This window comes from Halyomorpha halys, unplaced genomic scaffold (assembly GCF_000696795.3).
Source record: "Halyomorpha halys isolate HHAL.00 unplaced genomic scaffold, Hhal_1.1 Scaffold147.1, whole genome shotgun sequence".
Taxonomy (NCBI): Eukaryota; Metazoa; Arthropoda; class Insecta; order Hemiptera; family Pentatomidae; genus Halyomorpha; species Halyomorpha halys.
The window spans coordinates 14,508-28,471 of NW_027116131.1; the positions used below are offsets into that span (position 1 = coordinate 14,508).

The following is a 13,964-nucleotide window of genomic DNA, read 5'->3' on the forward strand; positions in this document are numbered from 1 at the left end:
AATATTTTATCTAGTTGACAAAACATTTCTGGAAATAAGAATTGCAATATAGACTTATGTGCTGTTGAAAGCCTTTTAGAAAAAATAAAATGCAAAATATATATCCAAGAATGACGAGAAAACTCATAAGTAAAAAACGAGTTTGACTTCAAACTGGCGGGTGCAAGCGCATGAGACTGTTCCGTTTCGCCAGTGTTTTTTTTTTAATTATACTTTTTATTTGTTGATAGATATTACAATCTGCCACACAGTTGTGGGCAATAGGTAATAGTGATGAATGATCTCATACATACTAAAATAAAATAAAATAAATAAATGAATAAAAAAAATAAATAAATAAAATATATAAAAAAAAACTCTCTTAAAATATATACAAACAAACTGAACATAATCAAACTATCTGTATGAATAAATAAATAAATAAAATAATATAGTCTCTAGTCACATTTATAGTCTAATATACAATATTTACACAATTGACCTGAGGATCCCTGAGCCCACTCTATCTCCCACGTATGAGGGGTAGAGCAGTGCTCAAAAGATCCCAACGCATCCCTCTCGCCGCATCACTGGTAGTGAGTCAGTGGAGTCGCCAGTCTGTTTAATATTTTCATATATATCACCTCGGCGATAATATTGTTAGTTTTAAATTTAACTTAACCTATAAATGAGCCTTTAACGGAACGCCACTACGTAGCGTACAATGGAAGAAGTCGTTTCATTATTTATAGATGACAAATTCAGTAATGGCACACTTAAGGGGCCTCTACATGTTGGCCAAGCCATGGCGAACTCAGACATACGCGAGCATGTGGATGGGTGGCTTGGCTTGGTTGGCCTAGGCTCGTTGCCGATCCGTCGAGAGTCGGTTTTTTGGACACAGATCAAAGGGGTTCGTGAGAGCGCTCGTGTAGCATCTCCACCACTGTTCTTTGTCTAGTTGCAACTGTTAGGAGGTTAAAGGTGTTTGTTGGGACTTTTTATAATAAGTTTTATATTTAATCTTATTTATTTATATTTCTTTTTCTTTTTTTGTAATAAAAATAATACAATCCCAGTGCAATGGCTGAAACCACTAGTACGTCCGCCATGTATGCCTCTCTGAATAACACTGACATGTGGATGGTCTGCTCTTCGTTTACTGAGCATTTGTACAAGACTCCGATTCGTGGCGAGCGGCCAACATGTGGATCCACCTTAATATGTTAAAGGAGATTTGCAATAATACTCCAGTCTCTAAGAAAGAATGTGTAAGATGGGGTTATTTCCGTAATATTTTCTTTAATTTTTTTTTTAGTACTTTAAATTCAAGCGTATAATATATTATACTTAAACAGCAGAAGCCGAACTATGGACTATTTAAATTTTACAGAGTTATATCTATGCAAATATGTCGAATGAAAATGTTGCTTTTAGTCCTCAGCTCCTGGGTATTATGTTCCACATACTTCATCAGCGCATCAGCAATAATTCAGCAATGCAAATGTGAGAAAATATAGCGTCAGCAATAAATAAATCTGAAGGAATATACATGGCTGCATTGGGGATTTTATACGAGCAGGAGATGGATATTATGTGAGAGCCAGGTCCGCTGGTTACAGGAGCTGGCTAAGAGGACCATTATAAAACATCGGAGCAAACAAAAAACAAGGCTAAACAACGGAGCGAGGTTATAACATTAAAATAAAGGGGGCGCCCCGCAGTTTTAAAAATTAATTCTTACATCGGCCGAAGGTGCTCGTAAAGTTCCAACATCCCCTAACCGACTTGTAAATTAGATCTAGCTTATCTTGTTAGTGTTGGTCTCTTTCCTCGGAGCTCTGCTCTTCGATATAGCCCAGTCGTGAATTTTCCTGTCACCGATTCAATAAAGAATAATTTTTATTTTAGTGACAGACCATTAATTAGAAAACGGCATTATCGGAAAAACAAAACAAAATACCGATTACCGATATCCTTAGGCAGTCAATAAGGATATAAATTTTATAAATATATATATATATATTTTAACTTCTGGTTCAGTCAATAATATTTTTTATTTTTTTTTAAAACTTTATTTAATTGATAGATATTACAATCTGCCACTCTATTGTGGGCAATCGCTAATTTTGATGAATGATCACATTCATACTAAAATAAAATAAAATAAGTATGAAAATAAGTAAATAAATGAAAGAAATAAAAAAAAAAGTACATAAAAATAAAAATAATATAATCTCTAGTTACATTTACACTCTTATATACAATATTTACACAATCGACCTGAGGATCCCTGAGCCTACTCTATCTCCCACGCTTGAGGGGGTAGAGCAGAACTCAAAAGATCCCAGCGCATCCCTCTCGCCGCATCAATAGTAATGAGCCAGTGGAGGCTGAGCAAGTGCGTTAAAGCCGCAAACACTCAACTTGAGTGGAGAACTCCAAATAAAATTGGATTTAAATATTTTCGTGACAGCTATATTGTAACCAAATAATAAATAAATCAATATAAAAAACTATTGAATGAATTAATAAATAAGACCCAAAATTTCTGATATTTACTTACATATTTTAATGATCTAACATGAGCTTATTAACGCGTTGAAATGCTAGGTATTATCAGAAATTGTCTACGATTTATATAGTGTATAGAAAAATTTCAATATTTGAACTTTAACGATTCGTTAGAATGTCCTAGTTTACTATACGTTCTCTACATTTGCGTTTTATTAAGAAGGTCTATAAGTTTATCAAAATTGACATTTAATATTCAATCTAAAATGTTTTGGACAAATTTGGTCAAAAAAAATCGTTAAAGATAATCATAAGAAAATTATTGTTGTGTTGAATTTCCTGTTTCCATGTGTTTTAATATTTTAAATTAGCGAGGTGAGTGGCTTATCATTTGAATAATATTACAAGTATATTTCTAGATAAGCCGAAATTGAAATATAAAACTAAATTACTGGGGTTTCGCAAGGGCTATTATGGAAGAAGATAAGCCCATCGACCCTTCCAAGGGCGAATTTACACAGATAAGTAGCCTAGATAGTTGCCAATGTTGGCCAAATAACAGGGCGCCATATTTTAATAGAACTGCCTAATATCGAATGATATATCGATTATGACCTTTGTAGGCCTACAAAAATACTGCCTTATGAAAATCGCATTGTATTATTCAGATTTCAGATACTTTTTAAAATAAACTATTATTTTATAGTGAATGAAGACCGTTTGATTTACAATAGCTGAAAACATTGTAAACAGTTTTTAGTTTTCTGTTGGTGAGTGTTGTGTTGTCAGCAATGTTATCCAATTTTAGTCTCAAACCAATTAATATTTTTTTATAATTCCGACGTTTCGGCCAATTCGGCCATCCTCAAGGACAATCTATCACAAACAGCTTTTATTATACCTTTTTAACAATTTTAAAGAAATATTAATATTATTAATAAGTTATCCTTCCTTAAATACGATTTTAGAAGCACTTAAATTTTTAAAAACTTTATATAGGCTATTTTGCCCAGGTCATTTATTTCAGTCCACAGTTACCCTATGTTATATTAAAACATTAGGGAATCATATAATTTTATTAATAACCAATCCTTGGATTATGTGTAATTATCTATTTTGTCAATTCTTCATATTAAATTAAAAATTAAAACTTTTAATTACAGTTGATTTTCACTATTATAATTTACCACAATATTTGTAACCTTCCCCACACTCAGGTCTGGCATTTAATTTATTTATTTCAACTATATTTGGGTTAAATTTCCTGTTTCTTTTATTTATTACAAGTCATATCATGGTTAATTATAATTATCAACATTATCCCATAATTTTCATAAATTAATTTTACTTAAAATCCCTGCATAGTGTTGGTTCAGCTTTTTTTGTTTTAAAATTTACTGTTTAATTATTTTTTTCTGACAGGTAAATTGGCAAGAGTATTTTTCTTTTGAATGTATTATTTTCTTTATGTAAAATCATATTATTTTCAAAATCGAATGTATGCTGGTTTTTGGTTGCATGCTGCACTAGTGCTGTTTTGTTGGGACCCTTTTCCACGTTTTTGATACAGTTTATCAGGCAATAATTGTTTTGTTTCATAATGTTGTTGGAAATAATTTTCCAATAATTATACGCGTACGATGAAAAGCATATACTTTCCTATAAATTTAAAATAGGATGGAAATTAATGAAAAATAAAAAAAATATAAATTGTTTGAGTTAATCCTCTCAGCTGAAGCAGGTGTCACACACTCAGTCAAGACTGTTAAATTATTTATCAGCTTATGAGGAGAGAGCAGAGGGTCAGCACTCACTACAACCCCCCCCCCCCTCGACCAAGTATCGTGGAAATTCGCGGAAGACGAACCCATTGATGAACGCGGCGTGCGTGTGTGGCGCTATCGGGGTCTGCGTGCGCTGTTCATTCACTCCCGGCACGTCACCTGGCGTGTCACCGTCTTCTCCATTCACAGCCTGCCACGTCACGCTGCTACGGTGTTCTTTGGGAATCGCCGTTGGCTCTGTGTCTTTTGAGTATCTGTATTACGATCCCGATTGTTCAAAATATACATTGTAATCTCGCTAACCCGAACATTAGTACTCCGAACACATCACTGATCCGAACTGGCGTAAAAAAAAATTACTTTTTTCGAAAAAAAACTCAAATTTAAAAAAAAATAATAAAATTTTTTAGTACAAGAGCCCAAGAGGATAAAAAAAGGCAGTTATCTCACCCTAATTTTGGTTTACTTTAATGAAAACTATGTATAATTACTAGTCAAAATTGATGAGTCTGCCAAGTATAGGTATAAGGGATAAGCAATGGCGACTGTTTCCAAACGTTAAAAAAATTAATTTTTCATTCGGAGCTCTTGATTCTTAGTGGCGAAAGGACCACTTCTCTAGCATTGGACTGGAGTTCTAGCATCTTTTAAGCCTTCTTAGGGAACTCTTGTCCTATATTTTCTGACATGGTTTTTTTATTTTCTTTTTTTATAGTCCTTATTATGTTAAAATAGGTTTTATAGCGTAGTATATTTGTATTTTCAATTTTTAAAACAACCCAATAGCTACCAAATACAACTATAGGAGGAAGCAGTCAAAGTTTCAAAATCATCAGGAACACGGAAAGATAAGATCACATCAGATCAGAGATAGTACAGCTCATATCATGAGTAAGAAAAAAAGACTGACCGAATAGAGGTTGTATATTACACCAAGGCAATTTAGTAAAACAGCCCAAGAGGAGAAATAAGAGAGTTATTTCACCCCAATTTTTGTTTACTTTAATGAAAACTATGTATGATTACTAGTCAAAATCGAAGAGTCTGCCAAGTATAAGGTAGAAGGGATAAGAAATGGCGACTGTTTCAAAACGTTAAAAAGATTAATTTTTCATTCGGAGCTCTATATCTTTAAAACTACCAACACTAGAAAACCTGATAGGGCAATATTTAAAGTATGAGTAAATTTGCTAAAATATGAGCCCTAATAGAGCTATTTAAGTGCAATAGTTCCTAAGATATAGCTCTTTAAAAAGCAACGTTTCATAAAAAATTCTCTGAAAAATCTGAAATTAAATTCGACCTCAGAAAAACAATTCTTAAATACAAAATATTTCTAACTAAATTAAAGTATTCTTTAAATAACAAAAATAATTTAATTCATTTATATTGACTCCTGATGGATAGTTTTTTTAAAAGTTGGTTGCATTAGTAAAGTTCCATATGGAAAAGGCAATGATAGGGTTGTTCTTAGTACTGCTTTTATAGAATATCAATTTATTTCTAGGGGATATTTATTACAGCACTTACTAGACAAACGGTCCAAACTTCCAATTCATTACAAAAGACTGATTTACATGACAATTATAAGGCCAATCTGGGCGTTGAGCTTTGGGGCTCCACTAAACCTTCGAATTCCTCTCATATCCAATCCTTACTATCCAAAATCCTTAGTAAAATCCTAAATGCTCCCTACTTTGTCACAAATAAAATCATCCACAAAGACCTTAATGTTCCATTTGTAACCGATCTAGCCCGAACCAGATATCAATCCTTCCATTACAAACTCCCTAACCACTCAAACCCATTAGCTTCTAATATTGCTTCCTCTTTTATTCCGGACAACCCTCCGAGGCGTCTGAAAATAAGATGGCCTCAAAACCTTATATTGTAAAAATGTTTTTAGAGTGCTATCATTGGGTAGTTTCTCTAAATTTACTTGATGTATTTATGTACAGTTGTAAATATCAATAAATAAATGTTTTAAAAAAAATTTCTAGGGGATAATTTGTATTTAAATATGCATACATATTTTTTTGCAAATTCTAAATTTAAATTAATGTGGTGGTTGGATATTGTTTTATATATTGATTTATTGATATAGGTTATACATTGAATTACTGTGCTATATTCTATAGACAGCTTACTGTGCAACGTCTGACACCTCAAGGCATTTTTTTACCTTGGCACTATTTAATCCTATGATTCTTAACGACTTTATCCGTAGATTAAAGCTGTTTGCTTGCAGTAGAAAAATATTTATCGCACATACTTTATTCCACCTTCCTCGGACAGCCAACCCTCGAGATAAGGGATATCTAGGAGGCACAAGGTCGGGGTATAATCGATTAGTCGGCCAAGGCGCCAGGTAGGAGTCGATACCTCGTCCGTTGACCCGTCTAAGGATGCCTCTGAAATAAATATTATAAAAAATCTGAGATATAGGAGGCAGCGGTGAGGCGGGAAGTTTTGGCGGTCCCCGCTCTGATTGTAGCAGATTTATGGCGGTAGGAGAACCGTGAACAAACAAATATACACATTCACATGGCCACGGCGCACTAAATTATATCCCCATTAGAAGCTCCCTCTATTTGTCTTGTGCACCCGTCAGGAGATTCCGTTCTTCCACCTCTTTTATTATTTCTTCTCCTCACTTTTTATTTTCCTTTCAGTCCCTCAATTCATTTCGTTTTTTCTCCATTGAGTATATCATGAAGGGATCCTCGCTGCTATTGGACCGTATTCAATTAATCCCTTAAGATATATTACTTTATGGGAAATTTTGATTTATAAAAGGTGGTGAGAGGATATCGATTACTGGTATCCTTTTGTTTGCTAACAAAAAAAAAAAAAAGTGTTTTTCGGGAAGTATTTTTTTACTATTACTATTAATGTTATTTCCTTTCATGACCCGAAATTTATGTATCCTGAATATAAAAATCAACCCTCTCCTAAAAAGTTTTTATTAACAATTATTTCATGAGCATTTATTATTTATTCTTGTGAGGTTTATGAGAGGAGGTGGGCATGATGACTATTTTTGCTAAGTTTGTGAACTAAAGAGTTGTTTATGTCAGGGGAAAACTAGGTTGGTTGAAAATTTTTGCCTTACGAGTTAAAAATATCTGTTCCTTTTATAAAAAAGAATAATTATTAGTTCTTAAATTTTTTAAAAACATATTTGTTTAAACTTAAATTTTTTAAAATTTAATTAATGGAGAAGTTTGTCGGGGGGTGCTGTCAGCAAAGAACAACATAAATAAACAAAACCATATTTATTTATTTTATTGATTTTGTTTATTTATGTTGTTCTTTGCTGACCGCACCCCCCGACAAACTTCTCCAATCATTAATCTACGGTAAACTATCTACACCTCATTAAAATTTAATTATTTAAAGGCATAAACCACTTATGGGTCGTCATTGCCTTAACTTTCGAATTGGCAAAGTATAGATTTGTACTTTGCCCTCGGGTCCAGATTTATAAAACCTCTGTGCTATTCGTGTCATCTCAGTTTGTTTACTACTTACTCTATCCCTGAATATAATGCATTATAAATTTGCAGTTCCAGCTCACAGACCTCTAATACAAAATCACAAGAAGGTTTACTTGATAATCTTTAGTTTTTTTCTGGAAGCCTAAAAAATAAACAATTATTTTCAAGACTGGTTACCTCAACAACTTACAATGATATTATGAAGCTTGTCGATCAAGAGAGAAGTCGACGTTCTCGCTACCGAACACGAGCGAACCCCAATCGCACTCGGTGACTTGTGTGACCCGGAGGTTTGGGCAGTGGGTCGAGAAGAGGGAAGACCTTGAGGATGTGAGGAGGAGGGATGCAACAACTTGCCGCTGTCACGAAACTGCAACAAGTTACACGCCAGCTAGTCACGTCAAGTCGCCTGAGATCTGCTCTCGTGCCCGATATCGCGACGCCTGGCCGCTTAGCTCAGGTACAGGTGTCGGGGTGTCATCCTCTTACATTGGATTTATTACGAAGCATTCTCTGTCAGCAGCTTGATATCTCATTACCGATGCTATTTCCTCAATTGTAACTTCTCGAAGTGCTTTTGTTTGGATAGCGCCTGGGTACCGCAAGCATATGCCAGTGGAGACATGTGTACACCTAGGTAGTACCACAGCCCAAGAGGAGAAAAAAGGCAGTTTTTCACCCCAATTTAATGAAAACTATGTATAATTACTAGTCAAAATTGAGTCTGCCAAGTATAGGTAAGTGGAATAAAAAATGATAGCTGTTTGAAAATGTTTAAAAGATTTAATTTTTCATTCGGAGCTCTATATCTTTAAAACTGCCAACAACATTAGAAAACCTAAGAGAACATCATTTAAAGTAGAGTAAATTTGCTAAAATATGAATCCTAATAGAACTATTTACGTTCAATAGTTCTGGAGATATAGCTTTTTAAAAAGTAACATTTCATAAAAATTTATTTTAAGAAATCCATATCTCAAAACCCATTCGATGTACTGATGTTTATTAACACTCAAATCAAAGCTAGTTTAATGGAATATAAAGTAGTTTATGAAGTTTATCTTCATATGAGCAATTGTTTTTCATGATATTTGCTAAAATAAATTGATTTATAGTTAGTCGGAATATAAGTTGGATTTATCAAAAACTTCATTTCAGATGTACGGATGTCTGCCAGCACTTAAAGTAAACATAGTTAAATTTACTATAAAGTAGTTTTTAATGTTTATTTTTGTAGGATTTGTAGTTTTTATGATAAAATAAATTCACAAAATGTTAATTAATTGCTAGTAATAGATACTTAGTAACTAAAAAAGTTGAAGTTTTAAAATAGACTTGACTTTTTTTGCAATACAATTCCTCAAGTTTATGATGTAGGTATTTATTATAGAATTATAGTAACATTATGTAATACATAAAATAAAATAGTGATATTCTTACCTGGTGGAACCCTAGGTAGTTTTCGATGGTATGGGTTGCGAAGAAAACCTCACCCTCACAGGTAAGGATGAGGAGAAATCCGTTCAGGGCCTGTTGAAAAAATATTATATATTACATTATACATATAATTTTTAAAATTGATGTTATATTATATTACCAATATAATGTTCCATAAATTTAGATATGATGAATATAAGAGGAATAATTGATTTCTTATGGTGTACTGTGAAATTTTACGTAATGAACTGCCATTCTAATTTTAAAAATCACCTAAAATTGGAAAACAGCATGAAACCACCTCATCCGCCTGTCCGCCCACTAAAACCCCCAGGAAGCGACGTTCCCATATCACTTTTGAAATATTTGCTTAAAACGGGGAGAGATGATTTAGAATAGTTAAATTGAGTTATATTTAAAATGCGCCTAAAATTGGAAAACGACGTGAAAGATGGACTATATCCCAAAGACATTTATAGATTACAAATTACAGTTAAACAAATATAAATATAACATAAAATATAAGGTATAAAGATTGGAGGATAGGTGGTATACCCTACTAAAGTCAAGCTACTGGGTTGGGGCTTGTCCAAACCACTTCAGCTCAGGCTTTCGCTAAAGATAACTAAGAATGTTCACTATTTTAATCTAAACTGAAATAGAAGGTAGTTAGTGATTGGCTCCATTCTTCTGCCACGCCCCTGGTGTTCATCATACGTTCAGCCTTTTTGGCTTCACTTTTCCTCGTAGTTTACCCTCTTCTCCACCATTATTCTCCTTCCCCCAAGACCTAAAACTTTCTGTCTATACTTTTCACGGTTTATAAGCAAACGGTGATTTATTATTAAATAATATACAAAACTTTTATTTAGTATTGCTCTTTCTGCCAAATAACCGAACTATTTTCAGACTAAGATTGAAGATTTTCGAAGATGTGAAAAACGGAACGTATATAATAATATTTTGGTTTTATTTAAAAAAATAAACAAAAAATAGAACTTTTGGATTGGTGTAAAACTCTATTATTCATAGTTGAAATTTTTTTTCTAATCATATAAAATACTACGTCTGGAGTTTTTCATATTACTATACAAAAGTTTAATACTTTATTTTTATTAAGGGGGTACCCCATGTCTTCCTAACAGCCTTCGAACCCCAATTTTACAAATTATAGCACTGTTCATTTAATTATACTAATAGTTTAGCTCAAATTGTATAACTGTAATTTACATGTATTCTGTAGTTCAGATTGTATTATTTTTTCTACTTTATTTTTTTCATTTCTATTATTATTTCACCTTATATGTAAAATAAAATATTATATAGTGATCTCATGTAAACATAAAACATTACATGGTGATTATTAAAAAAAAATGTTATACAAAAAAAATATTATTTTTATAAAAAAAAATCGTGAATTTTATTATCATTATTTTTTACTTCCTTAGTATAGAATGTAAGAAATTTGGCATTTTTTAGTTGAAACCCAAAAATATTCGGTAAAAACAACCAAGCAGAAAATTATTAATACCAGCTGTTTAATAGATTCACATTTTAACATTCAGTCAATGATAATCCATCAAAATATATCATTAACAATGTTTTTTTTACGAGGTGAGAATTCTAATGCATATTAAAAAAAATATACAAAAATATATATTTTTTTAAAGTCATTATTTTAAATAAATTACTGTTAATTGTTAAATTAAAAATTAGATGTTGGAGTCTTAATTGCATATACCTGTTTTTTTTTTGTTTTATCTGAAGTCCATCTATCCACTTTTGGAAGGTTATCATTAAAAAAAAACATGCGAGTATCTGAAAAAGTTAGGTTATGTTTTTGTTGAAAATGTTGATAAAATAACATCTATTTAACTGGGAAAAGTAGTTATGTAAAATTGAATTAATATTTATCGACGTAAAATTATACATAGAACACTTAAGCCATTGTAGCGCTGAAAACAAGTTCCCATCTAGTCATAAACATCTTTTGATTCGATGTCGTTCCAGAGAAAGTAATGCAAACTTTCCTTTTTAAAAAAAAAAATTGACATATCGTCGGTTTGGAAGAAGACTGTCACAACTCAAAATAATGCATTTTTATGTTGAGCAGGTGAAAGAATAACTTCTAGAATAACTTGTAACTCTCTTCCACATAAAAATATAGGTAAATTGCAGTCATTGTAAAAACATATAAATGAATTATTTTGACTTGTGACAATCTTCTTCCAAACCGACGAAATGTGTCATTACTCCACCTCTGGTGGATCTTCCTTCCCATGGCGAATTTTGTAAATACAATTACATCGTTGTACAATCAATGCATTTTTGAGCCCCCCAAGACAATATAGTCAGTTTTTACAAAAATATTCAGTTACGTCATTATTCTTCTGGAGCGGTAACGTGTATATTTAGTGTATATAAATTAATTTTTTTATTGTTAAATTAACTTTGTTCTACTCCAAATTCAAACATTTTTAACCATGATTGTTTCAAAAACTAATATTAGCTTTAGTTTAGGAAGAGGCAGTATACACATCGCCTATCGTGACGGTCAAGCGTGGCTGGTTGGCTTTCGAGACACGGAACCCCATTAATCTAAAAATTAGCGGCTAGGAAAGCAAAAATTAATATCTCGTTGGAGAGGTGTGTTATAGGTGAGTAAGGAGGAAGCTATAGGCGATATCTTTATCGAAGATAATGGATATCGAGATATCGTGACCCCCCTGGGGCTGAGGAGCATGCGCTCAGCTCCCAGTCAATATTGTATTAATTGTTCCAACCCAAGGAGGGTGGAAGATGGGGCCTCCATCACGCCTAATAGCAGAAGCCATCTTGGGGGTGAATTCACCCCTTAACAACCCCTCATTTTTTCTCCCCTCGTCCCTGACAAATCACAGGTCACCGGCGGCCATACTTCCGCGTGACAGTCTAACAGGACGGTCATTTTTAATCATTTCACATACTTTTAATACGATTCGTCTATATGTTTCTTGTATAATTAAATCGGTTGTAAGACAAGGCCCGATGACGACACAAATGTATTTGAAATAAGAAAAATACTTTGTTTTCGATTGAAACTTAAATTATCTAATTACGTTATGTAGTATAATTTAATTTTCCGGATAATCCTTGTTTGGCAGAAACTATATAAATAAAATGTACAATCTTGTTAGATTTGATGTCAAAAAGTGATAGACTAAAAATCGAAGTTGATCATTAATTTATTTTCAGTAAATTAAAATTTATAACTATTATATAATATATGTAAAATTACACGATGCAGTATGATTTCATGTCATTTTAGTTGGAAAAAAAAAATTGTACATAAATAAAAGCCAGATAAAGAAATACGAAGACCGTGTAATCCAGGCTTAGCGGATATATATCCTGTGGGTTAGGGAACCCTATGGTGACCACTCAGCCTTATTAAGTGGGTACCCTTAATCAGGTATAAATCTGGCGCCCAATCATAATAATTGAGAAAAAATCCATAGCACCAAATTGTTTAAAATAAAAATATATTATAATTTAGATTTTTTTTTTTAACAGTTCTACTATAGTATCTATATATAGAATAGATTACTGTTAAATATATATGGTATAGTATGATATGGTCGAGCCTAATTCTGACCAAATCACCTCCTTGCACACCCGTTGGTCTAGTAACAATACTTCCTTACTAAGTACTGCCCTTTTACTTAGTACCCCTGGGTTGTAGTGGTACAGATTTTATTTTAAATATAAAAGTTAGATTTATGTTTAGGGTTTTATTTAGTTAATTATGGACAATTTAAAAATTAATGTAAACTAGTCGACGATTTGCGAACTTCATGTCTAAAACTTTTTTATATTCTTGCATATAAGGTTAAGTATGAATTGCACAGTAACCTAACTTCTTTTGAAAGTCGAATCTGCAATCTCCGAAGAACTTGAAGAGAGCAATTATTTTTTGTGACTTAACCGGTCCCATTAAATATAAATGGAGTTTGTGGGTGGTTGCGTTGAATTATATTATTTAAACCAAGAAGAAGTTTGTAAGGTCTCGTATTCGGAAGTTAAGTGCCGAAGAAGGAATTACACGTTGTATTATGGATTCATTTTGTGAATATTGTATGGGCTAATTGCTCGAGGACATTATCTTCAGTGTCTCATCGTCAATAATGGCGGTTTGAGGCAATGACTGAATTATTGTTATTCAGTCTCGGATATTTTAAGCTATTGAATGGTGCTCAATTATTACCTTTTATACATGAAAAGATAAGATAAATATCGGAAAATATTTTGAAAATTCGGTATTTAAGCTCTGTCAGTCTATTTTGATGAGGATAAAACCTATTTGATATTAAAGGGCATTTAATTGCTCAATGATGCACTGAGATTAATGAAAATCGTTGGTCATTTGGAAGAAAATCGAAGTAATACGAAAAATCGATTCTATAAAGTGGCATCACTCGCCTTAAATATTTGATTTCAGTTTCGTAGGAATTTTCGATTTTGAGCTAGGTTTTCACACACATAGACCATTTTGTAAGGTTTTTGGATTCAGGGGGACCTCAAAGCATGTATTTCATTTGAAAACTGGAATTAGAAATTCTCCCGATAGCAATAATCTCCCTTACTATGTAATTTATATATACGTAAGCGGAAGTAAAAAATAGCATACAAATTATTTATTCAATCATGATTAAGGAAATTATTTAATAATCATTTATCTTAAAAAACGTCGTCTGCATGAATGTGTTTAATATAT

At 32.5% G+C, this 13,964-nt stretch overlaps 1 non-coding gene across 1 annotated transcript in view; it reads right to left on the reverse strand.

The window, feature by feature from the left end:
• Window positions 1-9,214: 9,214 nt before the first annotated feature.
• LOC106678570 (uncharacterized) overlaps window positions 9,215-13,964 on the reverse strand; it is a 294,508-nt gene continuing 289,758 nt past the window's right edge. Inside the window, exon 4 of the transcript XR_010845013.1 lies at window positions 9,215-9,304. This is a non-coding gene — a transcript (uncharacterized protein). The remainder of the gene's footprint in view (window positions 9,305-13,964) is intronic.